The 26,870-nt window shown below is 40.1% G+C and overlaps 1 protein-coding gene across 1 annotated transcript in view; it reads left to right on the forward strand.

The window, feature by feature from the left end:
• hs3st4 (heparan sulfate (glucosamine) 3-O-sulfotransferase 4) overlaps window positions 1–26,870 on the forward strand; it is a 94,772-nt gene that overhangs the window by 58,698 nt on the left and 9,204 nt on the right. The gene's annotated exons all lie outside the window — the stretch shown is intronic.

Consider the following 26,870-nt stretch of genomic DNA (forward strand, 5'->3'; position numbering starts at 1 on the left):
CCTAACATCAGTCCGTGGCATATTTATCTTTAATTGGCTGCGATGGAGTTTTAGGCCCTGATCCTTCCTGTATTTTAGATGACATTTAACTGCTTTGACTGACATTTTCTTCATATTTTTTATTCACAAGATTTCACCAGACCACGCTATCAAGACAGCCATCAAAACACTTCTGCCTATGCGAGTAATAGCCTCGCCATCCCTTTGTGCAACCTTTGAAATAGCTCTAGTCTGGAGGAATGACAGCCGTTTAGACAAGATTTACTCTAATGTTAAAGTACAACAAGTAGTTCATGTGAGTGCAAGGGAAGAACAGAAGCGCAGGATAACCTTCGGAAAAAAATAAAAGCTCATTTCCTCTGTGGCCCTCGGATAGACAAGGGAGGCTGAATGACAATATGCTAAAAACATGATTATAAGACAAAAGCGTTAGCATTCGTCTTTTTTTTTTTAGACCATGTCTTGACAGATTTAAAAATACTCTTTGATTTGCAATTGTTATGCAGAACGAGAAAGCTATTTCAGACAATCTCTTTACGTGAAGGAGAGCTATTCCCTATAGAAATCCTGAGTTTGTTGATCAGTCTCTGCTGACTCTTGTTCTAATGACTATGAGACTCTGTGAAATGTGCAGTCTATCAGCTGGAATGACTAGGTGTAGGAAGGAACGTATTGTGCGCAGCTCTTAGCATGCTGTTAAATGAGAGCAGACGACCCTTAGACTCTGTGAGAGGCAGCTGGTTGATTACAGCGATGGCCTCCCTGCTCTGGGAGGTTGTTTGAGTGGCCAAATGGACAAAAGATGCACATTATGACAAACGACGGCGGCCACAGCCAGCTTTCACATGAAAATATAGTGATTGTTTTGTGGGCCATATTTTTTTTCAATTCAACTTCAGACATAAATGAAACATAATGAGGAATAGTTATTTTGGGAAGAGAGTTAGATGAGAAGATTAACACCACTCTCATGTCTGCAAAGTAAATATGAAGCTCTATTCTTGCATCCAGTTAGCCAACCTGTTCTCACTCCCAACTTGCCAAATACCGCAGCTTGGGCATTGCCCATCGGATTCAGATACCAACGTATGATCGCACCATTTTGCGTTGGGCTTTCAACTAACTCCAATGTAATCACACCCAAGGCATTATAAGACGGTAAGAGCAACTGACGTAGTATAAAGAGCGTGATAGTCCGCTTTGGGCTGGGTGGATGGGTCAAACAAGCACAGGACTTTTCAACCAGGAGCCCGCTGTTCCTGGCCCGGAAAAGTAAATGTTCACTTATTTTGTCACGTCAGTCGTTAGTCACGTGACTCTTTAGTTTCGTTAGTCCCTTGAGTTACGTGAGTAGTTAGTAAAGTTAACGTCGACCAAGACCGCTTCTGAACCCTAGGTGGTTGTGTTGCCTAAACCTAAACATCCTGTGAAAATGGAAGTTTATTTTGAACAGACTCTAGCAATGTAACCAGCGTATATTGACACACTGTTCCTGACACGTGCAAAAAAGAGCATCATAGTTTGAAGCTTATAGGGCCACTGACCATACGTCGGTATTTGACGAGTTGCGTGTGAGACTGTGCTGAGAAAAAAGAAAAAAAAAAAAAAGAAAGAAAAATCAAATTTCCCCATTTCCACACTTTATGCTAAACTAAGCTAACTGGCTTAATACCTATATACCGTACAGATGTAGAGATTGGTATCACTCTTCTCATATAACTCTCGACAAGAAAGCGAATAAGTGTATTTCATAAAATTTGTGATAGAAACTCTGCATCATGTTTAAGTCAGTTCAGGTGTCTCCATGGGTGTTGCAATTTTCTAACCCAAGATAAAGGCCACATCCAACCATATATTCATGCTGTGATGTCATTGTTCAATCAAGTTATTTATCTTTAAATGTTTACACTATACGGTTTGTTCTCTGCGGAGATGACACAGCTAAATGATTGTGACACAGATAATGAAAACAGTAAAACGCCACAGATTTAAGTGCCAGCACAGCTGTTAATTATTTTGTTCTCTAAGGCACTGCCCCTGGGGTGGTATTGAAGAAGGCTAGTGTTCAGCATATTTAGGACAGCTTATGTTAATTGAAACAAAACAGTGACAACTAGCGTAGTGCTACTTCCGTGCCAACGACTGTAAGTGTCTTTGGCAAGTGATGTATTGAATTCAAATCAAATTTGGAGGTCACTAGAACAACTTCAGTAATGGTAACATACTCTTGGCAAAGTTTGGTTTTGTTTACACTGAAGAAAGTTGTTTAATGTACTTATAATTAAACCCAATGAAAGATGAAGCAGAAAAAGGTGTAATATTGTTAAACGACACAAGCTGTCTAATTAGAAAAAGGAGAATCAGAGAATATGCTTAACATACCTATATTTTGGGATGTTTGGGATTACATCATTCTTCTGTGAATATGTTTGTATGAGGGGGACGGCTGGTTCTTCATGAACAAATCCAAAAAATACAACCAGCTGATGCGTGTGTTTGCTGTGGGGCAGGGGAGGGGGATGGTCTTGCTGGGCCGTATGAGGTCCACTGTGTTTCTCGTGCTGCTGCTTTTTGTTAAAATTGCCAAAAAGAACAACAGTGATGTGTCTTGACAGGTTTTCAGAGCCACCTCAAAACTGCTTCTGTTGCAGACAGTAGCGTTGGCGTTCAGGGTCTGAACGGAGCTCATTCCAGCTGAGATAGAGCGTCAATGTCATAGCATAGGCAGATTCGGTGCAGAGGAATGTGTATGCAGCTGAGCCCGCAGCCATATGCTTCTCTGTCATGGTCAGACCAAATGACAGCCAGACGGGACACTCTGTCACTCAGCTCGCAGCGCGAGGTGGAGGATTGCAAACAAGACGAGAGAGGGTGTCACATCATCAAAACATCACAAAACATCTCGAGCTGAAAGTGAAAGAAGGCTTGCGAAACATCTAATTATGAGGGAGGAAGAGGGTGCTTTGAGTTAAATGATGGAGTAACTTATAATTTTCTTCATTCACTAAACCCCGCCCCAAAATAGTGATCAGCCAATCATAGTTTAGCAACCGTAACGAGGCACGACCAAGATGGCACAATGTCATAGTTTAGGGTAACAATAGCAGCTCTGTCTTTATTTAATTCATGGAAGTTTACACTCCAGCAAAATTTGTGTTAGATGGCATTTTGTTATTATTATTATTATTAGTAGTATATGCTCTTCATATCTTCTATGGATCATCCGTTGTTGCCCTCATGCCAGATACATGTAACTTTAGCATTAGACTTTTAGCATGATATCATGTATGTGACCATCAAGTATTAACAGTTTTTCTTTGGATTATACCTAATCCATTTGTACAATACCCAGTGTATCTGGAGATTAAATCTATAAATATTCATATTTGCTTTAACAGCTTTTTTTAATTGCCCATGGTGCTCCATCAGATATCACTGAACATCTGCTTTGAGAATAACAGGGAAATATCATGGGTGCACTACGTTGCTAAATACTAATCGAGTCAACAAAAATTAGTGTCTGATTTGATTACTAGCATGTGAGGGACATCAAAAAACACAGTCTAGGATAACAAAATTAACCTTTAAGGTATACAAACGCACTACTTAGACATTTTAATCACCTGTGAGCAATTAGAGAGTGTCATAAACCGACACGTCAACACCACGTCCTTTTAAAGACCTCTTGGGTTTGCCAGCGCATTCATTTTTGAAATTTATAGGAACTGTACTGAGAAAGAAAACAAGCCCAATTTCTAACAAGCTTCTTTTCTTAGTAAATAAGTCAAAGTGAACACTTTCTCTGCTTTGGAGCACTTAAGCAACATGAATAATTACAGGCTTTATTGGGAACGTCTGACAACGTGGTCACGAGATTGGTTGTGCTTGTCACAAGCTGCACATTAAGTCATCATGAGTACAGAGCTGTCCAAATGGGACTTGTACCATATCTTTATCAATAATATAAGTCTTTCTCTTAGACTTAATCATCTTGTCCCAGAAAATGTCTGAAGCAGACCTTTGTTCCCTCGTTTTTTTTCTACCAGCTTCAGACAAAGATCAGTTGAAGCGATGTAATGTGGAAAAGAAGTATATGAAAAATGGCATTATCATGGTGGTACCTCATCATTCTTGGTCATTTAAACAAAATATAAACAGGGGAAAAAATGAATGCATATAAGGCTTATCTTCACTCCCCCTGACAGGCCTGAGGCTGGTCACTTCAGGGTTTTTGTTCGAGATGTCAGCATCCTTAGCTGTGAGAAATAATGAACATCCAGAAGGAGAATAAAGCATCCTTTAATAGCCTTCTGCCGCGCCGAGGTAAAAGTCAATGTGGAGACCATTTATAATGAGGCAATCATCAGGTGGACTTCGTGATAATATTGTTTCTCATAATATGCCCTGAAATTCTCCTGGCTCACAGACCTTCCCCCCCAGACAAGCTGCAGAACTCTTCCTGAGCTTGTTACAAGTGGAAAAAACAACAACACATTATACGTTGTTTTTTTTTTGCACAGGGCCGGAAGGTTTTGCACACGGCATTCAGCTGGATTTGCAGAGATTCGAGTGCCTGTCTACTTGAAAAAGTACGTTTGAAATGTGATCATGCGAACAACCAAGCGGAAGGATTAATTGAGGAGGAAAGTCTTTCCGTCAGGCTTTTAACCGCTATGCTCTGATATAAAAACTGTCCATTAAAAACATTAAGAGCTCTATACCCATTTTCAGCTCATCGGAGATTATCCCTGTTGAAACCACTCTTAGTTTCATAATTTCTTCAAGATACAAGTGGTGGGAGGCCAACAGTTTGATATTTTTTCAGTTTAAACCATGAAACAAAAATCCTTGTGTGAAAGATGACTGTGATGTGTGTAATATTAATTATAACAAACATCTGCTCAGAGAAACGGCAGGAAGTGACAGAAATGAATGAACTGTGAATCCAATTTTACGAAAAGAAACAAAAACAAGCATATTATGTTTTGCATAATGACGGCGTGAAGAACATAGTGGAATGTATTTCAAAATAAAAAAAAGATATGAGGCCAAAAGTATGTGGACATTTGAACATTACACCGATTAGTGATTGTTGAAGATGTCATTACAAAACCATGGGTGTTAATCTGCTGTTAGAACAGCCTCTGCTCTTCTGGGAAGGCTTTTCGAACTTGGCTGAAGGGATTTGCTCCCAATCAGCCACAACAGCATTAGTGAGGTCTACCACTGATGTTGGGTGATAAGGTCTGACTCACTGTCAGTGTGCTAGTTCACCCCAAAGGTGTTGGATAGGCCAGTTAAGTTCTTCCACACCAATAACTTAACTGAGAAAACCATTTCCTCATGCACCAGGCTTTGTGCACAGGGACACTGTCCTGTTGATGGGAAAGGGTCTTCTCCCCAAACTGCTGCCACAAAGCTGGAAGCACACTCTCTAGTTTATAAAGCTCTACATAACCTAGCAGCTTACTATTTTTGAGTGACTGCCTCTAATTGTATGCTCCAACTAGAACTCTCACATCTTCTAGATGTTACTAATGTTTCCCACAGGAAAACCTGATGAGGCTGCTCTCTGTGTTAATCCCCCATACACTGTGGAATACCCTCCGTTTGGATCCCTTGGTGTTTAAAAAAAGAAATCAAATACATATATTTCAGTCTGGATTTGAATGTTGATTGTATTGCTGTTGTTTTTAATGTTTTATTGCATTGCATTCACACATTTTATTTAATGTTGTTGTATATTTGCATTTGGGTTTAAAGGGGGACCTAATTTGCTTTTTCACTTTCCTTTAGTGTGTTATATATAATGTCAGAATCACTGCTCCTGAACTGTCTGAAACACCTCGCTTGAAGTCCTACCCTTTGTTCCATAACATGGTGATGTCACCAAGTAACATATTTGCATACCGGCTGGTTTGGCAACGCCCTCAAATGAAGCGGAGCCGGGATGGAGTCCGAAGTGTTTGGTTTGGTTGACCAATCACAACAGAGTGGGCTAGTTGACCAATCAGAGCAGACTGGGCTTTTCGGGGTGGGCAGGAGCTCTGCACAGCTAGTATGAGGAAAATAAAGCATTTTTGAACATTAATGCATGTAAACTTAAAAAATACAAGTATCCATCTGAAATAAGCATAGTAGGTCCTCTTTAAGATATATTTGTATGCTGTAGCATTACTTTTGTCTTAATTGGAACCAACCCAAACCATGGAAAACCACCCTGGACCAAAAGCATACAAAACCAAACAGTGTGCAGATACACATACAGTATTTTGCCATAGGATTTTAGAGTATGGAGGGTAAAGTCGAGCCTTTGTATTTACATATTTAAAAAAAATTAAACAGAAGGTATTGATCTTGCACTGTGCAGCAGTTTGAATAGGTTGGATTCTGCCTCCTGTAGTTGTTTTTATGTTCTGAAAATATATAATTTACTTCAAAAGGGCATTATTGTCATATTCTGGCTACAGTGTCCTCGAAAAAAATACACTCCTCACCTGCACACCGGAGCCCCATTTTCACTAAATTTCTGACTGGTGGAGATAATCATATACATCACTTCATGAAAGTGTTTCCCTTTAACACATTTCTGGCATTTGAATGAGCTGAAAAAGTCACTGGAGAGGGCCTTTGGCGAAGTTGTTTTCAGCTTCCCTTTGCACATTTATTGCCTAAACAGATCTTTATTGAAGAATATATGAAGCCACATTGTGTTGTGAATGATATCTGAACTTCCATTACAAGATTACAAGACACTTCTGCTGACAGGGAGCAACAAAGGGCTCTTGTTCACTGCTTTTGTAAGCTCTCGACTAAAGCATAAGCCTTCCAGAGGCCCCTCTGTTCTATCACTGCTATCATGAGAATATATTGCTTGTATGTACAAGTCATTAGGCAATTCATTTATTGTGTGACTTTGCACACCCCGGTGTCCAATTCGATTTATGAGAGCGGATTGATTGTGAAATTATATTCTTCAAATGACCGGAGCATTGCTTTTATGTACTGTAAGGGAGGGTCCACATCCACTGCAGAGTAACATGGAGAGTTCAAGGATTGGTCAGACTCACTGGCGTTCACACCACAGACTTGTTTTTCTGAGATGATAAATCAGTAAAGAGCTCACAGTGGTTAATGATGTATAGTAACGCAGAACTCACTGGCCTCACTGAAGGAAACCTGGCTACTGACAAGGATAAAACTGTCGTCTACCAACCCTCAAACGGTGAAATAGGACAACCCAGTCAGCTTTTTTTGTGGGCTGCCTAGATCAGAAGGGCTTCAACAAGCCATTCGGATTTTGAGAACTACCTTTGCAAAGGTGCTCCATATTTTTCTCCCAAGTCAATCAGAGCAGACTGGGCTTTTTCTGGAGGGTGTCTTAAAGAGACAGGCGCTAAAACGGAGCGTTTCATACAGAGGATGAATACAGGTATATTCAGACAGACAGTATGAGAAAAATAATGTATTTTTTTTTTTACATTAAAGTATATAAACATGTTTTCGTAGAACCCCAAAATACAAGTATGAACCTGGAAATGAGCATGATATGTCTCCTTTAAAGTCCAGTCTGTCCTCAGTCTGAAAGATAGAAAGTCATGATAACACTGACTTTGCCATGTGTTATTGAAAATGGCATGATTACATATGGGTACACATACGAAAATGCCTGTCTTAGTAATATACCAGTGTCAGTTTCTCTTGCGTCACAACAGGAGAAGCACTAAAGTAGCCGCAATGCAGTTTACTCCCAAATCGTCTGATCACTGTTGCTTAATTGAATACTGATGTGAAACGCAGACAGCTAGAGATAGCGGAGCAGGTTTCCACGAGTAATTAAAACATGCTACTCAGGATAATTTGCTTTAACTCATTTATCCTCTGGGGTGGAGGCGTGCCTGCATTAAGTGTTGGTTATTGATAAGGGATTTTCATGGTCAGCAATATGTTTGCAGAAAACGAATGTGCAGCTGTCAACATATAGACCGTATATGCAGTAATGAAGTTCATCCAGCTTCATAATTTAGCAGGTTATAACCAGGTAGACATCTGAGGTTTACTCCATCAGAAAATGAAATCAGAGCCATTCCCCCCTCCGGCTCCAGGATGTAATCAGATACAATAAATGTACAGGAATGCATTCGGTTGTGCAGAAATAAGCTGTTCATTTACATTTTAACACAGTAAATACTGAGGAACACGGTACAAGGACAACAGGAACTTTGGCTCAACAGACCATATAGTCTACACATTGCTTTGCGAATATGCATTTATCAGTTAATAAGTATGTGCATGGGGACAGTGTGGTGCGCAGTATGTCTCTCAGTGCATTATCCAGTCAGCAGGTTTTTTTCTCTGGCAGACATGTGGGCCAAATAAACAGCCAGGCTGTGGCACAGATTTGGTGGGGGATGATGTCAAACACTGACATACCATTACCACCAAGTCTGGAATAACTGATGTGACTTCTATCTTGGATTTTTTTCAGAAATAAATGTCATCCTCCAACCAGAGGAAACTGGTAGGAGATACTGTTTAGGTTTCTGTGCATATAGAGGCAACCAGTGGCAGTGTTGTGCAGGCTGAGGTGCCACAAGTGATGCAGCTGCAGCAGCCTAAGCATCGACCATATGTTACCCCGAGGCAAATGGTTTCCATGGTGCTATAGGCACCATATACTGTACGGCCTTCAGCTGTTTGTTTTTATCCAGGCTTTTAATGCCTCTGGCTATATAAGGAATGGTGAAGCATGCATGTTGATGGCCCACATGCGTTAAACCAAGCCATTTCTAAACCACTAAGTTGTCTCATTTGGCACAACAGTTGGACCAGAATTGTGTCTGGCCTCATCTATCAGGGGCGGTTGTTTTAGTTTTATTTCTCTGACTTGCTGTCAGAGAAAATGTGACCTCATGATGCTCAAAGCAGTTTATGGGAGCGATCAAGTGTGACTGCTCCAGCAAAAGGAGTTAATCACCGGATGTATTTTGAAATTCATTCTTTTTCCCCTTCCATGCCCTCTCCCAAATGGTCTATGCAGAATACCAAAACATACTCACAAAACCATGTTATTATGTAAATCCCACAAACGCATATTCAACATTTAAATAATGGACATTGTTTTTTTCCATTTAAAAAAACAGCACGGAGAATGAAAGCAACATCAGAGGATATTTAAAATGTCTGTAACAACAGGTCACAATTTATTAAGGTCATGCTGTGCTCTAACTACATGATAATTAAAACTAACTTTTATCACTTTGCACTTGTCCAGTTGACACAGCGGCAGCAGTGAAGTGGCTGCACATCTCCCGACAGAATAACGTGTGTTTATTTGTTTAGGGCAGCGGACATCTTTTTGTGTTTAACACCCTTGTCTTTTAAATTAATTGCAAATTGCTGTGTGACACTGAAGCACTCAGTCGCTCCATGAAATTACTTGGAAACCCATTTTGGTGAAGATGACTTAACTTAATTCACTGAGTTTTGCACCTGAGTTGTTCTTTTATCGTTGACATTTATTTAAAGACGTAGTTTGTGCTGATTTAAACTAGAATAAACTAAAAAAAACATGTGTGTGACAATTATTTAGAAACATGTTGCTCTGCAGTTTGAAGATGAATAAAAAGTAGTAGTATTAAATTGCTGTCTCATAATATTGTAAAATATGTTTTATTTAGGTTACTCACATCATTTCTGTTTAATTGAATTGTAATAGTTCTTCCCTTTACTCCAAGAATAGAGCAGAACATGTGAGGACAACAATAGATAAACGCCTTCGGAGATTAGGGTTTTAATATTTGGTTTTATTCTATCTATAAACATTTGACACATTTCTCTTTAAGCTCTCCCTTTGGCAGCTGGGATTACACAAATTAATCTGTGTATCTCTAAAACATTATCCTGCATTTGTGTGATGTGTGGCAGATTCGCTTCACGTGTCAGACTACCTCTGCTGGGGAGATTAAGGGTGTGTACAGGGGTTTACTGGAAGTGCTCAAAGAAGCTGCTGAGGGCTACACCGAGATCCGTTTAAGGATTACATCCTCATATCTCCTCCCATCTGGAGTATTGAAAACCATGCGAGATGTTCAATGACTTGCAACAGCCATTTCACAGCTGAGCTGTTTGTCTGTCCATTTCCCCGGCGATAAAGGGTATCTTTCTGTTGGTTTGGGGCTGTAACCAACAGAAATAATCTGGAACGGACGTAATAAACAGGTTAGAAGTCCTGCAGAGGCTTTTCTGTGCAGTTATTTGAGATGTTTGGTTGGTGTTCACCCAATAGTATGGTCTTTGAGTTACTGGAAGTGGGAAGGTGTTGGAGTCGCCATTTTCAAGTTTTCTTTCTGACAGTTAGGTCCTTTACAAAGTGTCTCTAATCCCTTTGCAGGTATGAAACTCCAGGAGGAGAAGCAGCCCGTTGCGATTAAGGTGTTAGATTAAATCTTACAGTGATTAAATAACCAACCATTATATGGCTGTAGCAAATTAATTTCCCCTGTGTCATGTCAGCCTGGCTAACACAGTGTATCTATGGAGCCAACTGTGAACTGCTGATATTAGCTGTAGTTATACCAGCTCCAGAATAAAACAGCTAACCTAGTGGCTGGCCTCTGCATAAAAGGGGTTCAGTGGGTAGAGCGGGTCGACCACAGGCGACGCACATGAAACCTGCCTTGGCGGAGGTCTCTGAGTGCACTTCTAGTTTTCCTCATACTGTTTGTCTGAATATACCTGTATTCACCCTCTGTCTGAAAGGCTCCGTTTTAGCGCTTGTCCTTTTAAGCCCCCCTCCTGAAACAACACATTCTCACTCCCAACTCGTCAAATACCGCCAATTGGTCAGTGCCCCTCTGCATCGGAGACCGACACACGGGGTATCCTTTTTGCGTTACTTTTGGACGGTCCAGGGACGGCATGTCGATACACGCTCGTTACGACTGACGAGACAAAATAAGTCAGCGTTGCTTTTAGTTTCACACGGGCCACGAACGGCGGTCTCCTGGTTAAAAGTCTTGTGTTTGTTTGAGCTATCCACCACTTGCTCCGACCATCGAATAACGCCGTGGGTGGGTTTACATTGGAGTTAGTTGAAAGTCTGATTTGTCACATACTGTTGCTAAAGTGTGCCTCTGTGCATTGGTATCCGATGCTGAGAGGCACTGCCCAATCGGCGGCATTTGACAAGCTGGCATTGAGAATGGGTTGCCCAAAAAAGCCCAGTCTGCTCTGATTGGCTTGCGAGAAAAATATGGTGCACCTTTGCCAAGGTAGTTCTCAAGCTGTGGGTGATATATTCGAATGAGCCTGCATATGACGTAGGAAGGGGGAGCCAAATCTGTATGGCTTGTTGAATCACATGTTTTCTGATCTAGGCATCCCACAAAAAACTGACTAGGTTGTCTTATTTTACAGTTTGTGGGTTGGTAGGCTCTCCAGATACTCAAATGTATGAGCACAAGCACTGAAAAAGTGAGTCTTTCATGGTATATCCTCTTTAACGAAGCCAAACTCTGCATTCTCAAAATGACACCCTAAAAACAGAAGCACAAAGAGGCTTTTTGTCAGTCATAAAAGAAAACACTCGTGCTTCTGCAAGTAAATCTTACATAAAAGAACTTTTTTCATGTGCTTGCCCCTGTCTGCAGTCGTAAATATAACTGTCACTCAGCACATTTGAGTATGATGTAAGTATGACAGCTGGGGCTGTTAAGCTTGTGTCAAATGAAAGCACGCTTAAGGCACTGCGGACTGGTCATAGCTGGCATTTATATGGTAGGCAAATGGAAAATCCACCATGAAAAAAAGCTTTTCCAACTGAAAAAAATAGCTTGGCGTTTGTGCACATATGATACTGAGAGATAAATATCTTATAAATGATAGCAGCTCACATGGAAGGTGTACTATTTTAGCCTTTTTTTCCTCCCAGTAGACCGTCTGAATTGAGCAATCTCTGCCAGCTAAAGCACAATTTGGATTAGCAAAAGCCCCACTGATAGGTCAGCTTAGCCCGTAATGGAGCAGCTTAGGCCTTGTCTGCATGATTATAACATTCTTAGCAGCCTATTTGCATGCATCCAGATGTTACAGTACAAACATCTCTGCCTCCCTTTAAGCCCGACACAAATTTAGATCACAGAGGCATAAAATGATGCACTTTTAAAATATCTCTGTATGATGATGTGTTTTGACAAGAGACCTAATTGTATCTGCACTGCTGTTTCTAATGAATGTCTGAATCATCTTTTGTAGCTGTAAAACATTTCATGCAACACTCATTCATTTGCCACATTTAATTTATTGTATAAGTTATTATCTTGGCATCATAATGTCAACTTTAGCAACATCCTTCACTAGATACGCCAGACTTTTCAACTGTGACACTCCATTGAGTGAAGCTGGCGTATGAAGAATGTCTTTTAGTTAATTGACATTTAGCAGCTCAGTCATTTTGTTCGCACTTTGCTTTTAAATTGCCATAAATCCTTGTCCAGAAGCTATATTTCTCCAACCTTTCACTTGTAAATTATTTCCAACAGCTCAGTTTGTGGCTGCGCTTTAAATAAGAGCTCCCTCTAGACTGTTCCAGCTGTTCTGATGAAACACTCTGATGATAAAGTGAATTATCCCTCATGTCACAGATACTAGTGTGTGTGTATGCGTGAGTAAACCTTAGTGCACTCACCTACAGCGAGGATTCAAGGGTGTATTGTTAATAATAATACGTAGTAATGCTCAGCAGCATTCTCAGCACAATCGATAAACAGGCCAAGACAAGGTTAAAGGTTTTAAAGGTTCATAAGTGGGGTTGTCAATGATGGAAATTAGTTGAAAAGGAGATTACCAGGAAAATCAATTGCTTTTTTTTCTCTTGCAAATGACAGTGTGTGTGAACTGCTGTGTGGTTTAGTCATTTTCAAAATGCATTCTGGCTAAACAAATCTCCTAGGCTCTCTCACTATAGTTCCCACAAACATGATTACATGTACTTTACGGTACTCAGCAGTCAACAGATGAACACTTTTTATTTATGGGTTCATTTTGTACTTAAAAAGGACTTTAACTACGAGATTTTAAGGTGAAAGTATATGAGCAGCACATGCAGGTAGCCCGGTGTGATCTCATGGGAAGGTGTATAAATAGCACTCCACTTTTGAGGACCTTCCACGTGTCATGATACACATTTTAGACTTGTCGTTTGTTATGTAACGCCACATTTTTACCATGAAACGGTCGCGTTTATATTAAGGCAACAAAACAACAGTAACAGCCGCAGTTAGGTTTAGGCAACAAAACCACTTACTGTAGTTAGGCTTCAAATAAGTACATAAATTACGTACATAAATAACGTAACATAAGTTAACGTATTCTCATACAATGGTTCGTATGATATCTTACAAAAAAGTTATTCCTTCTTTTTTCGTTCAATATCCAACGATTGTCCAGCAACACGTGTCAGTTTTCGCTCGTTAGATGCATACAGTCTTTTCAAAATAAAGTTCACAGGAAACAACTTCCTTATGTGTAGGCAACAAAGCTACTTCGGTAAAACATTTACTTGGTTAGGATTAGGCAACAAAACTACTTAGTTATGTTTAGGAAAAGATCGTGGTTTGGCTTAAAACAACTCCGGAAGTAGCGTTTGTTAAGTATGTAACTTATGTGACAAATACATCAATGCTGACTTCTGGTTTCACACGGGAAACAAACGCCGGTCTCCTGGGCGAAAGTTGGGTATTTTTTGATCCACCCATCTACCCTGACCTCCTCCCTATGTGACATTTGTCACTATTTATACTTCCAGGTTCACGATTATGTTGATTACGCAAAATTAATTTTGTGGGATATACACAAAGTGCATTACTTTTTGTAGGTATGGCTACAAACAGTGTACGAATACAGCCTGCATAAGTACAGAAAACACATCACTAACACCGGTGTCCTGGGTGAAAGTCTCCCGCCCACCATACTGTATGTAGTATCTCACTTTTTATATGACATCGCTGAAATGACACACCATTTGGTGAGGCCATGGCTGCACCATTAAACTGTTATAATGGCATAAAGAAGAATAGGGGAATAAGTAAATATTTGAGGCTGGACATGTTATTTTCGTCGTAGAGATTTATGTTACACACACTGTTTTAGGGGCCCCAGGCCTGAGCTGATCAGTTCTGTTGTTCTTGTTGTTTTGGAAGGGATGAAGGTTTAATGTTGTGTCAGATGGGTTTCTTTTAAAGATAATTTGAAAACAACACAAAGAAAAAAATAAATGTACTGAAAGATGAGCTGATGCTGATCTGTCCTGGTGTTTAGAAACAATAACTAATCCTGAATTCAAGAAGCTCCTTCTGATAACCTCCCAATGTCAGCTTCATCACATTTTAGCCTTCCTCATATTTTTTTTCCCGAGGACCCATTTCCATCCCTTTCCTCTCCTCTATCGCTACAGCCAACATCAATATTTTACAGCGAGTACCGGGGTGGGCCAACCTGCCCAGATGACCTGCCACAGCAGCTGAAAGGAATTTAACTTGTGCCACAGTGTTTGATTGGTATTTAAGGTGCCTTTGCAGCACACTACACACCACAGTGCATTTCGTGTGTATTAAACGTACGTGAGAGATCTTCGGGCAGGGAAATAAAGACAGGGAGCTGGTAAATCTCTCATACAAAATGAATAGATTTACTTCAGGCCTCCTCTCTCTTTGTCTGTTGGGAGCAAAGATCTTTCCAAATGCAAAGGCGACATGTTCTCAAAGCTCATGTATGTGGGAGATATTCACAACCTCTATATTTTACGTATGTATCTGGAGCTAAGACAATATTTTTAAAAGGCTTAACACCTCCAGTGCTCAGAGGATGCCATTAACAGGAATAACAGTCTGACAATTTACTGACAGTATCAACATGCCATGCAGGAACTTATCACACACATTTCACACCATGTTTAAAATGATACACGGTGTTTACAAAGAGCTATCGGCACAGGATCATAAATATTATGGTGATCTGAAATCACACACACACACACACCAGCAGGCTGCCACACTCCCCCACTACAACAGTCTCACATTGAAGAGAGGAAAATCATTTCCGTTTGTCACATTTATTTGCTGACCATTTGCAGCGGAAAATCGCTGACCGAACACTTTTGATATACATTTAGATTTTTTTTTTTAAACTCATTTTAAATAGCGGGATCAATACACATTCAAGAGCTATTCCATATCAATGTGCTGCTGCAGTTGTTGCCATTATAACAAAGGGTCAAACGTGAGTCACAAGACACTACTACTACTACTGCTACTGAAGTGGAAATACAGAGGAATTACAATATCAGCCCATTCACACGAAAAGGCGTATGAATAATTCAAAATATTTAAACAAATTGCAAACTATCACTTTGACTGTCTAATTGATTGTTGTTCAGTTATTGTTCTAACTAGTGGACATAACAAGTGGGGGCTCATCCGGGATCTTTATTTCCCCATGAACAACTCAACAACCAAGTTGATTATGATGAGTCACTGTGGTAGTTTGCAATTTGTTTAAAGATGGCATTTAATCTTCAGTATTTTGTAGATGGTCCTAATTTGGATAAAGTGGAGACATGTCGTAAAGATGATTTTCTTAGCATTGCGGCACACTTTAACATTGCAGTGTAAAAATATAGTGTTAAAATAGAGATAAAAGATAAGTCAATTGAAAAATTAGTTGAGTTAAAAGTTCTAGAGGTTCCAGGCAACTCTGATTCCTCTGGTGATGAAGGTTCACTTGACACAGGTTCTCTAGCAGAACCAAAGACTCCCAAGGAGGAACGGATTGAATTATGAATAATGCGCAAGGCGTTTAGCGTGCATTAACAATGCCTTTCTTGATTTCCGTGTGTCATTTGTACGCCATGTATCCTGACTGCAATGTAAACACATTGCACATACAGACCTGTGTTCGAGACCGTTATTGACCGGCGTTACATAAAGTTACGTTTGTCATGTGATGATTGTTACACGTTTTTTAGTGACATTTGTGACATGTTTTCTGTAGTTGTGTTATGTCGTTTTTGTACGGATTTTAGTGTACGTATACTTATTTTAAGCCCAACCATGATGTTTTTTCGTAACCTAAGTGGTTGCGTTGCCAAATCATACCTGCGGACTTTTACTTGGCGTACAAATGACACACGAAAAGGCTAAAATGCGTTCTCATGACACAAGGAATGTCCGTGTAATGTCGTGCTATTTATACGCCTTCCCATGAGACCGGGCTAACAATTCAATGACATTTTTCTTCAGTTATGATTCCACTGCTGTTGTTCAACAAAAGAAATGATAATAGAAAATGTGATGGGCATTTTTGAACCGTCAAAGAGCAGAAAGGTCGAGTGTTAATTATAAGGTAACACGCGTCATTACAGCATCTTCCAAGGCTTTTTTACTTTACTTTTCTTTTGTTTGCCAGATAACCTTTTCACACAATCTGATCAAAACCTGGCTCACTATGAAATAAAGAGCGTTGCATCACTTCTCATCACTGTTGAGGTTCGACATTCATCCACTGAGGAATTCAAACATAAAACTGAAGGCTGGAGACTCAATATAGAAGGACTCTTGAATCACAATGTATTCCACTTTAGTGGGAATTCAAAGTGGATTCTAGTCGGCTAAGCTATAACTAACCCTTTTTCTGCTGATCATTATATAAATATTTCAGGGCTGTGGATGAAATGTGTCTTTGTCATCTTCATTTCCTTGCTCATTTTAATTCACAACAAAGTACAAGACTCCCACACCATTTATCCCTGTGAGATTCCTGCTGAGCTTGAAGAATGGTGGTGAGAGTGCACTGCAAGCTCCTGTCTGTTATAGAGAGCGAAATGCAGGCAAAACCATTCATTTCAATTTGACTTGTTAATGTGTTAAACATGCTAAATCTTCTTGTTTTCAAAAGGGGAGGTTTCGATTTAAAATCAAAGGCATGTTTACAACTTTCAGATTAAAAGTCTGGCAACAAAATGGCCTTTCTAATAATCAATTTGTACAGATTTTTAAGTTGAATGTGCAGTTTAGCAGATGTAGAAAAGCGGTTTCATTTGTGCGGAACATTTGTTTTGCACACGCATGAAGGAGCTTCATACTTTTCTGCCATTTTTCTTATACCAAATTGGTCCAAAATAAATCGAAGTGTAGCTTGTAGAAGGAGAGCTGTGCTTGTGTGGTTCATAGCAGCTAAGAAATGGATGCTGACGTGCACTGAACAGCACTATTTAGCTTTTTGACGGCAGCATTGAGACAAACTTGAGTAGACAGAGAGAACTGAGGTTAAAATGTTGCCATGAGCAGACTTGAACTCACTGCTACCATTTTGCTAATAAACTCCCAAAAGCATCATGTATTATTCAAAACTGGCCCTGGAATATTTATAGTTCATTCGGTATATATTTATGGCATTGTTGTATGTTGTATTCACTGGATATTTTTTACCACAGCTACATTTTGGATTTTGGATTTATTCCTCTGGCTATAACTTTAAATAATGCTGGTAGGTTAGCAAAAGCATTAAAGGTCACATATTATACTCCATTTAAACTAGTTATTATAGGTCTCAGACACCTCCAAACCATGTCTCTGAAGTTTTTTTTTCAAAAAAACAATCAGATCATGCATTCCAGCATGTCTCTATAACCTCTGTTTCAGCCCATTTCCAAAAGTGCTGATTTCTGTGTCTGTAGCTCTGTAGGTCTCATATTATGCTCATTTCCAGGTTCATAGATGTATTTTAATGTTGCACTAGAACATGTTTACATGCTGCAATGTTCAAAAAAACCTTTATTCTTCTCATACTGCAGCCTGAGTCTGCCTGCCTCAGAGCCTAATTCAGCCTCTGTCTGAAAACCCCTGATTCACAGCCTGTCTCCTCCCACTCTGCTCTGATTGGTCAGCGTTTTCTGTCAATCAAACGTCCTCAACAACAGCGTCACCCTCCCCCTCCCTCCCGGAGAAGCTCTCTCTCTCTCTCTCTAGAGAGAGAGAGAGAGAGAGAGAGAGAGAGGAGCTAGAATAAAGTTTATAAACCACTTTAAAGTTTATAAACCAGAAACTTCACCCAGCGCACGTTACCGGAGGAATCTGATCAGAAATCGGCGACACATGATCAACATCTGCGGTCCAGATTCCAGGTTTTCCTGACGGTTTCTTTCAGGTAAATAATACTATTTATATCTCTGTTAGTTAGCTCAGTGTTTACCTCATGCATCAACTCTGTAAACCGTAAACATACACTCTGTTTTACGTCTGTCTTTACAGATCCATCTGTGAGAAATGACCAACAGAATCATCCCAGAGGAGAGCAGACAGCTGAGAGCAGACAGCTGAGAGCAGATGGCTCTGTTTACATGGAGATACAGAGCTAACCCGGTAGCATGTAGCTAACCCGTTAGCATGTAGCTACATGCTACCGCTATGACACGGTGTGTAAACACAGCGACCATCAGGATAGAAAATAGAAGATGTGAAACAGTAGTCAGTTCATTATTTCTGCTAAAAGATAAATGTATGGAAGATCAGAGTAATGGTATATTATTTACAGTAGGAGCTGTCTCTGTGTTACCATGACTACAGACCACCGGAGCTTAGCTTACCATAGTTTACCAGAGCTGAAGACTTTCTCCTGTACCATGTTAACATAACTAACTAACAGGTGAGATGATTACAAATGCTGTGAATAATTAATATTGTCATCTGTCAACTCAAATAAAGTTTGACTGTGAAACAGAAATGTGTTGTGTTGCTTACAAGTCACTATTTACTACCTGTACTCTGCTACATGCATGACATCAAATATATATAATATATAAATATCATCTGTTTAAACAGTGTAATTACATAAAGCCTTTGTGAAAGAACATGTTATATTTAGATGATGGGAGTACATGAAGCCTGTTCTGCTGGTTCTTGCAGACTAACAGTAGGAGCTACTTTGCTCAAGTTCGGTTGAGGAGGAGAGACAGTGACGCGCTGTGGGGCGGGGTCAGCTACTGAAGGTTCTGCTCTGGTTCGACCAGGAAACCCTTATATGGCTAATTCTCTAACGACGTCAGAAGAAAAGAAAAGCTGCGCAGCGTTGTTTCGACACCCATTTCCGGACAAACGGAGCAGGAGAAAAAGAGAGAGGATGGTCTTTTATGATACTATGGTGACTTGTAGACACACTGGGGACAGATATTGATGTTTAAAAGACATGGAAAAGTGCATTTTGCATAATAGGTGACCTTTAAGGAATAAATAAGGAAATAGTCAACTCAGAGTCGAGCCTCTCTTGGTGGAAAGTGTAAATACCTAAAGGTTGATAAAATATGTAGACCCAGCGGTAGTATTGCTTTTCTCTGAGCAGACAGAGACCGACGCTGACATTTCCCGACAAGTTTTATGGCACACATTACCAATTTTTTTTGCGATATGAGAAATGGCAAACGTAACAAGTAGCCCATGCCTGCCATAATGTTCCCCTGATATTCATCCTGACATTTTGTGAGTTACCTTAAATTTCTATAAAAAAGGAGAAATTCTCTGAATCAAGGTCTGTCTGTATTACTCGATATATGCTCTAATGTCTCGCACGGAGAATGGGGAGAGTTTGTGCAGCGTCCTCCTCTGTGGTGTCACACTGACCTACAGCTCCATAATGAATTGGAAAAAATGGAGGAAAAAAGTAACTGTGATGGTCCTAGGTAATTTCCTGGAAAGGTTCATGTTCAGGTGTTTAACGGATAGTGCTGCCAAAAAAAATAACCTCTTGGATACAAAAAAGGAAAAAGACAGACAACCTCCTTCCTTTAAGCTTCCTCTACACTAAGTTCAACATACCTCGGGGCGAACAGGTAACAGTCTATAATACATCATATTCAAAATTAAACAAAACTCAGTTTTAATCTCTGTTGCACAGACTGAAAATCAGACACAGATGCTGTTTAATTTGGTGTCTTTAATGACCGGTTTTATTCCATTTGTTTCTGATGATGGCTCCAGCCATATGGCTTTGCTCTGATGGAAAGCATTTTTTATCTTCTGAAGCCACTTGTTTATCCCACACAGAGTAATTGATGTCCTTCAATCTCGTCATCTTGTCAGATGCTGCATTACTGCAGGCGTGGTGCGCAGTGTGTGATTAGAAATTGCCAGGAATGTTCTCATTTTGTTATTTCACTCGATCATTTTACACGTACTGTTGGCCAATCACCTCAGATAAAGCCACTTAATATGAATATACCTAATAAAATCTCAGGAATATGAGCGTGAATGAGCAATACAGGGGAATTCATGTACAAATGTTGCTTCCTGTGCGTCTGCGGTCAGCCGGTGCAGAGTTTCCTCCGCGGTCAACTTCAGTGAAGCGATTGGATCCTGAAGTGCCGGCCATTTTTCCCAGACAAGGAAATCTATCATGTTCAAACTGTCATATTAATTGGTTCTGCTTAACTGAGCCGGATCTGCAACATTTCCAGGATGTAAATTTTAGCCTTTGACTCTGACGTATTCAGGTGTGACTTCCAATTACAGTTGGGCCGTTTTGTGCTTTTCTTTGAGCTAATACACAGTTTGAGAGGATTGGAAGATGCAGGGATGAATGAAAGATAATTTGTTGTTCAATCTAGTCAAACTTTTTAACCTTTACTAACAAGGATATTTAGATTAACTGTAATTCAAAAAGGAAAATGCACAATAGATGCAATATTCTGTTGTTATTGCTATCATGTGCATATATGTTCTGTGTTCCAACTAAATCAATAAATGACACTGACGTTTCTTCTATGTGTGTTTGCTGCCGCTGAAGAGTGGAGACTAGCACATCACGAGTGCTTGTATTTTGTTGTGGCAACATCAATAACATTGAATATTGAGGGCAATTGTGATCAAATTGAATGAGCTCTCATCAGCTCATCCAAAAAGGAAAATAAACAAACAAGCAAAGAACAATAAAGGAAGAGAATCATCTTTGAGACTGCAGCGCAGATGAGCTATTATGTAAGACTTTTATTTTTGGTGTAGGGGGTTTGTACTATATATTTATTTCTAGGCTTGTGAGGAGACATCAGTGCCTTTTTATAGCCAGTAATGTTAAAACTAGACACTGAAGTTGAAAAGAGCAATATCCTCCGAGTTTGTGATGTGAGATAAGATTGCTTTCATTTTCTCCCTGATTTTTAATACAGTTAAAAATAGACTAATTTTCCAGCTCATATACACCGTTATAGACTAATGATGCAGGGCGCTACAGCTTCCCAAACATCCCCATCGTTTCCCTCGTCGCCGCGCTTTATTTCATGATGTTTTATGTCCAAAGGGCATCTGAACATGCTTCAGATCTCAGCGCTGCAGCCTGGTGATGTGGGGAGAGAAGTACCTGGCTCGCCCACTGTTGGAAGTGGGACGGTCTTTAGGGGATCTCAGGAAGAGAGCCGGGAATAAGGTTTTTGATCAGGACCAGCTGTCACTTCTGTCCTCAACTATTCTGTTGAAGCCCACAGTGCTGCAGAAGTACACGTATAATGGGCTTATTCAGAGTAGGGAGGCTGTGTTGTGTTTTAATTAGTCTCACTGTTTTATTCTTGCCATTCAACAGACATGTTTACTTAAGTTGTCACTAAAACTAACTTTACTCTGGAGAGACCAACAATAATAATAATGTAGATTTATTTATTTATGACAGGATGATTTGGCTTAAATCCCACCAGGCTCAAAAAATTTTGTATTTAATTATTGAGGTTGTGTTGGTGAGATGATGGACTAAAGGATATGTAGTCTGTGATCCATCAACGTGCTGGACTCATGAGGTGGTAGGAAGCAGAGTACTGTGGCAAACTGTATGACAACAGTGATCAGCATGTAAAAAACACATATGTTAGTTAAACAGTTGTTTGAAAAGCCTGTCTATGGATTGTTTGTTCAGCTAAAATCTTGGTCTCAAATCTGAAGTATATTTCTTTATTACAATAAATATTATGTGACTAAATAAGCAAAATTATTTTTTAAGAGTTTAAGACTCATCAGGACTGTGTTGATGTGGTTTTATCTGATTTAATTGACCAACCTGTTCGAAGAGCTCTTGTCATAGCTGCTACTTAGGTACTTCCGGGGTCATTTCACTCCGTTAGGAATTTCCTAAGCAAAAAGGACTATTCGAACGCAACCCAGGTCCTCTTCACAGTCTGCCTTGTTGCTCCACCATGTTTCTACAGTAGCCCAGATCGGACAAACCAAACACTGGCTCTACAGAGAGACTTTCAGGTTTTTATGTTACCTGAAGGCCACCGTAGCTCTCTGACATGCTAAACCGTGGTACCGCCAGCCGCCGTCTGACTTCCGTTGCTCCTAAAGTAGTGTTATTATGGTGAGGATGGCCTCTGAGCGAGGCGAACGGCGTTACCACAGTTTTGCACTAAGCACCGCAGTCTTGGAGAGAGAGGAGTGAGCAGAGGGATACTCAGTTGGACCCAAATCTGCAACCACACCACTAGATGTTACCAAATCCTACACACTGTACCTTTAAGATAACCTGATAGGAACCTCTTGTGGAAATGCAAATTGTGATCATTATCTCTGAGAAGCAAAAGGCAGAAGTTATGTTAAAATGTGTTGTACTAGACTGCATTTGTATTAACTGTGTATGTGCAGCCTATACCTGTATACATTTGCCACAGTGTATTTTGTCATTTAGTTTGGAGGACTTGTTGGATTTGGAAGTGACCAAAGAGAGAGAGATACTGAATAAATGATTCAGCAGGATCCATAAAAAGCTAAATGTGTGAAGAATATAAAGTAGACTAATTAGATAAAAGGGTATGGAGAAATAATAGGTGTGAGTGAGAAGTGTCAGGGCAAGGCAGCCTCAGTAGTTTCCACCAGAGCTCCATGACAGGTCCAAAAATGAAAGAATGTGAAGATACATGTTGCTGTTTAATGCCTCTTTAAGAGTCTACTTCCTCTACACACAAGAACATATAAAAACAAAATCTAAATTGAACCTACAACAGCTCTATGTATGTATATTGCATAACTAGATCCAGGGGATAGATAGCTTCAAGGCAAGCGAAGGATCCTTCCACTGCTCTCAGGTGGAAAGTTCAGCTTCAGGTTGAGAAAAACAAAAACAAACCCAACTCTCCACCATTACTTGAGCCTGATCTGATCACTGAGAATGGCAGAGTACTCTGTATTTGTTTTTCCTCCTTAAAGCTGCACCTTAACCGTGACAAAACAATGCCTCCCACTCCATAACAGACCCACTAAGACCCTCTGCTCTGGCCTGTAGGCTTATTGTTTTCTCTGTGTGCCAAACATGTACTCAGCCACTTGTTGAGAGCCGAGTAGAAGAATGACTCATTTGACCGACCGCTTTTTTTTTTCTTTTTTTTTTCTCTCCACCTCTCAGCAAAACCAATGTCTTTGTTCTTTGTACTGCTGTAATCACAAACATGTCACTCAGGGTGTAATAATGGGATTATTCATTGCAAAACTGACCACAGTATCTCTCACTTCAAATGTCCTGACTGACTGTTGTTGATGAATAGCCGCTTACACTCTCGATTGATATTTCAAATCGGACTCAGAGTAACACCTGAATACAAATGCCTTTCGTCATCCGTTCTATTGTCTGCCTGCACTCGCAGTGAAGACGCTGGTTTACTGGGAAAATGCCCGATTTTTTTCAGAAAAAAACGCTTGAACATCAAATTAACTATAGCTTTCATGTGCCATCACCTCTTTTATAATATGTTTTTTCATAAAAGAGCGAAGATTCCTTCATCTTCCCAACAGAGAGATTACTCTCTGTCTCAATATTGACAGAAAACAAAGCAAAAATGACACATTTCCACTGTAGAATTCACACCTCAATATCATATTATTATTTTTTAAGGAATTATTAAATGGATCACAGTCTGCCCACGCCACTGGCACCGTCTCCAAAATGTTCTCTCCCTGGACTCGGGAGCTTATTATGAGTGGACTCCTTTAGAATAATTGATTGTATTTGACATGACATGGAGGAAGCTCGGCGGATTGATACTCTGCAGCACGATCAATCCAAATGAGGAGACCGGGAGAGCTTTTATTTCTCTGCCAGAGTTTATTAGAAACAACTCAGCTTCTCTGGAGAAACTCCCATCTTCCAGAAACAGCTTGGACCTATTAGTATCTGGGAATGTAAATTAGCGTGATCCCTCACCTCATCATGCCTCGAAATATTCCCCGTACACTAGTTCGACAGAACATAATGAAACATCGAGTTAAATGCCGGGCCATGTTCCAGAGCACTTTTGCGGTGGGCGTTAAAGCATGAAGAGTTGTGATTATCTGCGAAGATTAGTTTCTGTCTTCTTAACAAACAAAGATTTGCTGTGATTTGGTAGACTGCACGTTCTGAATGATGAATCAACTTTAGGGACGACCGGGCGATCTGAATTTCATGTGGAATGGGTGTGAAATGGATTTCCTTCCTAAGTTGTAGTACAATACAACTGGAGAAATGTAATTTTAGAGGTTGATTTTCTGCGTTATTATTTATTTGTCTGACTTGGATAATGTCTTAGCGATAATGGATCTGTTTGCGAGGGATTTTATTTTCTACAGAGCGGTTATGAGACTGTGTTCAGCTGTTTTCCAAGGAATTTTAATGGCTCTCAAACTATTTTCTGTTCAGTGAGGTATCACAGAGTCATATTGTGCGTGAGCTGCTATTAGTCTGTCTGTATTGTTTACTTGCATCCACTATATCTCTCAAAGCAACAAAGCTAATTCTCTTGCTCATCGTAGAGATCATTAAAAGTTACTCCATGCTCCAAGTACGAGGCACCTTTATCTTCTGTTTTCTATGTAAATAAAGCTTTGGGCATGTGGTGAAATGCAAGAAAAGTAAATGCAATGTGGTATGTCGTCGGTCTAAGGCGGTAAACAGCAGATGGTTCGCAGGGCCTCTTTAGCACTATGGATTTGATTTACCTACCCACCTGAATGACCTGTGTCGAGCTGTGCAGCTGATGCGGAGAGGAAAAAAAAAAAAAAAAGAAGCGAGAGTTAACAGTTTGCTCTTGTTTACTCCAGTTCCACTAGACTGCAAGGCCAGAGGAGTCATTTGCCATGCACGGAGAAATTAGCTTGTTTATCAGCATTTTGATTTCCGTCCCGCCTCGCCGTCCCACTGACATTTCAGACGTACATGATCCATGACTGATTCCCAATCAAAACGGCAGCCTCGGTAACATAACAAAAAGTATTCACAGCTTCCATTGTTTTATAATTAAATGCACGATGATTAGCGTTGAGCCCGTGAGGACAATAGCTTGTTACGCGCACACGCCTTCGAAAAAGGTAACCTTGAACATTGTACATCTGTCCTGTCAATTGGATATGCTCCAAAGATGCACAGCACATTACCAGTGAGACGTCGCAGCTCGGGTCCATACAGTAGGATACCGGTTGTTTCAAGGTGATTTGATATCTCTTTTTTATTTCCAATTACCATACATGGTGATGTTGCACCTCGGACCACCTACTGTACTTTGGAGTTGAGTGAAATGGCAGAACCGAGGTGAAGTCCTTGAAAGGTTACAAAAATCTTTAGCCATTCATTACTGTAAGGGAGGAAGTGTGGAAAAGTGATGGAATATAATGAAAACTAATACTCTTTCTAGTCACCATGCTATCAGTTGATATGTTTAATATCCCATTACAGGCCCAGAAGTAACCACAGTTCTATGCTGTCAAGAGACAAACATAATCCAGAGGGAAATTACCCATCAGGAAGGCAATACTGTTACTGAGATGCAATTACCAGGCCACTTGTGAGACTTTCAGCCCAGTATCCATGGGTGCATGTGTGTGTGTGTGTGTGTGTGTGTGTGTGAGGGTGGTCGATATGTGCATAACAGCTCTTATGTTTTGCAGAGTAAATTGGATTCTTTGCTGGAGAACAGTTAATTTAGAATATGTCCGAGATGCAAATGATTGATGTGACTATATCGTTACAACTGTAGGTTTGTGGTGCGGGGCAGCTTAATGGGAAAAAATATATATTGCAGGGGAAAGGAAATAGCTTTTATCCCAGAATTATGGAGAATTTTTCTGCACCAACTCTGTGAGTCTCCAGATGGAATAATTTGGATTTTTTGGGGGTTTTATACATTAATTTCCAAGCAAACATTACTTAATTTGGGGAGGAAAAAAAGGCGGTGTGCATGCTCAGATTTGGTTTCACTTTATTATATTGTGGAGCTCCTGTGCTCGTATCTGTTAGTAGTGAAATAAACGGCGTGTCTCACGGAGGATTTAATGTACCAATTTAGCGCTGAATCACATAGCCTTCAAACAAAGAAAACAGCACGGATTGGAATGAACATCAGTGTAAACATTTGATAAGGATTTGCTCGAGGCGAATGCTATGCTTTATTATTGATACAGAAATAGAAACAAGACTTGCTTCTGTGCGTGTGATATACTCGGCATCGTATCCCACAACTCATCCTTGCATAACCGAGTAATATTTGTGGCGATGGCAAATGCCTTCCTGTTGCTCCTGAGATAAATTTCTCAAGTCGGGGACGTTTCTATTGTACTACAAATTATCACCTTGAATCTGATAATTAATCTCTGCTGCCTTCAATGAACAGCCCCTAACCTTAAACGTAGCACGGAGAGAGGAGAAGAAAAGCCTTCACCCATTGCAGGGGAAGTGCATAAAGCTGCCTGCGCAGAGTGTGAGCCTTGCATGCATAATAAATGTATGACAAAACAATACCCCAGGCACCCGAGTATTAATGATATGCAGCGAACTCATTATTAAAGTTCCAAAACAGCTCCTGGAGTAACACA

Source organism: Sebastes fasciatus, chromosome 13, assembly GCF_043250625.1.
Source record: "Sebastes fasciatus isolate fSebFas1 chromosome 13, fSebFas1.pri, whole genome shotgun sequence".
NCBI lineage: Eukaryota > Metazoa > Chordata > Actinopteri > Perciformes > Sebastidae > Sebastes > Sebastes fasciatus.